General features: G+C 48.1%; 1 protein-coding gene across 1 annotated transcript in view; it reads left to right on the plus strand.

Moving 5' to 3' along the window:
- The window catches only part of KLHL32 (kelch like family member 32), a 317145-nt gene that overhangs the window by 22684 nt on the left and 291326 nt on the right, over positions 1-3135 (plus strand). The window lies entirely within an intron of this gene.

Here is a 3135-nt window from a genome sequence, read left to right on the forward strand (position 1 = left end):
CAAGCAAAACGCTGGCTTGCATCCATAGATGCTTCTCAAGTAAATCCTGGGACGTCATTCTCCCATTGTACTTGGCTTTGGTGAGGCTTCAGCTAGAGTATTGCATCCAGTTTTGGGCTTCACAATTCAAAAAGGATGTGGAGAAGCTTGAGAGAGTCCAGAGAAGAGCCACACACATGATCAGAGCTCAGGCAAACAGACCTTATGATGACAGGCTGAAAGCTATGGGACTCTTCAGCCTGGAAAAGCGCAGGCTCAGGGGCGATCTGATGGCCACCTATAAGTTTATTGGGGTGTTCACCAGGCTCTGCAGGAACAATTGTTCACCAGAGGGCCCCAAGGGATGACAAGGTGGAACGGTTATAAACTCCAGCAAGACCATTTCAGGCTGAACATAAGGAAGAATTTCTTTACTGTCTGAGCCCCCAAGGTCTGAAATAGTCTGCCCTCGGAGGTGGTTCAAGCACCCACATTGAACACCTTCAAGAGAAATTTGGATGCTTATCTTGCTGGGATCCTGTGACCCCAGCTGACTTCCTGCCCCTTGGGCAGGGGGCTGGACTCGGTGATCTTCTGAGGTCCCTTCCATCCCTATGAAATCTATGAAATATAACACAACACATTTGTCTCTAGGTAAAAAGAAACCAGAAGCTTTACTAATATTGTGACAGGTATGTTGCAACAGACTCACACCTGCTATACTGACCAACTGGCGTGCCCCATCCCCTTGGGTTGCATGACACCTGGGCCTATTCACCTGCCACAACTTGTTCACACAGGGTATACCTCTGTTTGTCTGGTGGTGCTTAGTGGTTCCCCAAGGGTCCAGGTGTGACTGCATTGGGAGTCCTCCTTCCCTATATCCAACCCCTTTCCCCTCAGGGTTTACGATCAGCTCTGGCAGAGTTCTGGCATGATGACAAGATTTTTCCTTCTGCACTGGATGCTCAGTGAGAACGGGGACTTCAACGATCCTGCCACTGTTCCGTATTTCTCAAAGAATCACAACACAATTGAAAATCTAATTTAAATAGCTCAGATGGGCAGTGGACAGGGCAATGATGCTCCCAAGCTGAACAATGCCCTTTTGATCATGGGTTGATTCGGTGCCTGGTACACCCTTTGTTCACCCATGTTTGGGCGTCCTATGCTTCCTGGCAGGCAGATCTTCTGGCATAGGTTCTCCCTGTCTTGATGCTAGGCCAGGTATGGCACTGCCTTCTGGTGTTCCCCACAGTGCTTGCACAAGGCTTGCAGTTCTGCCGGTCCCCTGTTGTCATGCTGTGAGCACACAGGCGCTCTGGTGGGGTGTGCAGTGTCTTTGGGCCCCTAGGCCAGCGTTTCCTTTCATTTGGCCCCACAGGGCCCACTGGGCTGCCCTCTCCCAGCCCCACCTGACCTGATTGTTTCTGTGAGATTCTGTATGCGCTGTAGGGCATTGCGTTATGTCTGGACTATGCTGCTCATGTCAAATGAGCTGGCATCCAGATGTGTGTGTATTCCTGCCCCAGGGAAAACAACTAGCTTCCTGTCGGCTGTAGGGTGTGCATCTAGGTTTTTCCCAGATGTCTTGGCTGTGAGATGTATGTGCACCACTTCCCTGGGCATGCTGACCCTAGGGGAAGGCACCAGGTCTTTTCCAGCAGCAGGGAGAGCATCTGGCTCCATTTTCAGTGCTCCAGCATGCTGTCCCCCTGTCTCCATCTCCAGACCCACTTTTGACATGTGGCTTCCAGTCCTCAAGCCAACCAGCAGTGCCTCCTGCGGCACAGTGCTGGGCAGCTTAAACATGGCCTGCCCCCCTGGGCTGCAGTGCCAAGGTGAGTCAGTCAGGAGCCTGTCACAAATATGTATAAAAACAACAAATTAGGCAAAAATAACAAAAGATGTTGTTTCTTTTGTCCTGTTGTCATCAGAATTCAATGTACATCTTTCAGCTTCATAAAATAAAAGCTAATATTGAGCACCTTGACAGCGCATCCAATGCTTTACTGAAAGTTATTTCCACGCCATAGTAGATGTTCATCTTAGCTGATGTTTCTACACCTGAGTTAATGTTTTTTATCTAGGGTTAAAAACAATCTTGAGAAGCATCTGACAGACAGCAGAATTGCAGAAGAAGGGATAGCTTGATTAATGGAATATCAAGACCATTAAAAAAGGAGAAAAGGACATTAACACCTGTGGAATGAAGAGTTTAGAAGGAATGAGTACCTTATAATAAGCCATGAAGTCAAGTGACTCCCTCACTGCTGCCTGAAGAGAAATGCTGCTGCCAGTCAGGCAGTTGGTATTAAATTTTGGGTGGACCAGGAATCAAAGGGGATACAACTACACCACTGCAGTGGCCCTAGATCCACCCCAACAGCCCTCGCCACATGTTGGTTATGGGAATGTGCCTCTGATCATGTCGGCTAGGGGCAGGAATTGCACATAAACCAGTATAAGCGATCAGAAACTGGTTCAAATCTGTAACGCAACAGAAGTCTGATGCACATAAAGCTACTTTCAAAATGGCTGAAACCAGTTTAAGATAAAACCAGATGGATGTAGTATCAGACTTAACTGATTTTGGTTAAATCAGTTTATTGAACTTCTGTCCCAGATCCCCTCCAGATTCAAGTTAACTCACACTCCACCAGCATCCCAGGATGCTGCAAAGCCCCCTTCCCCCTTCGCAGGGTGCGGGGCTAGCCTTGGCCCAAGCTGTCTGCTCCAGCTGAGCAGGGAGGCATGCTCTAGCATCCCCCAGCTTCTGGCCTAGGCCACTGCAGGCATGTGTCTGCATGTCCAAAATCAAAAGTGAATGCCTGTTCACTTGCGTATTGATTCAATCTCTACAATTTAGATTAACATGCAAAGACTGAATTGATTCAGCCTTGAGCCTTTTGATTGTCTGTACTTAGCCCTCTAGAACCTATAATAGCTCAGAATGGCCACAGCAGTATATGCTAGAGCCTTTCCCACACTCATCCCCAGGCCTGTCTTGACCTTACAAACTGCAAGGAAGCTTGTGACAGGCACATGTAAAATAGCCTAAAGCTGTACCTCAATCTGGGAATTGTAAACTCGCCATCTACTGGCTTTTCATGACCTCTTTACACTGCTACCAGAGCTAGCTGATAGTAGCTGAAG

Source organism: Alligator sinensis, unplaced genomic scaffold (genome assembly GCF_000455745.1).
Source record: "Alligator sinensis unplaced genomic scaffold, ASM45574v1 scaffold145_1, whole genome shotgun sequence".
Lineage (NCBI taxonomy): Eukaryota > Metazoa > Chordata > Crocodylia > Alligatoridae > Alligator > Alligator sinensis.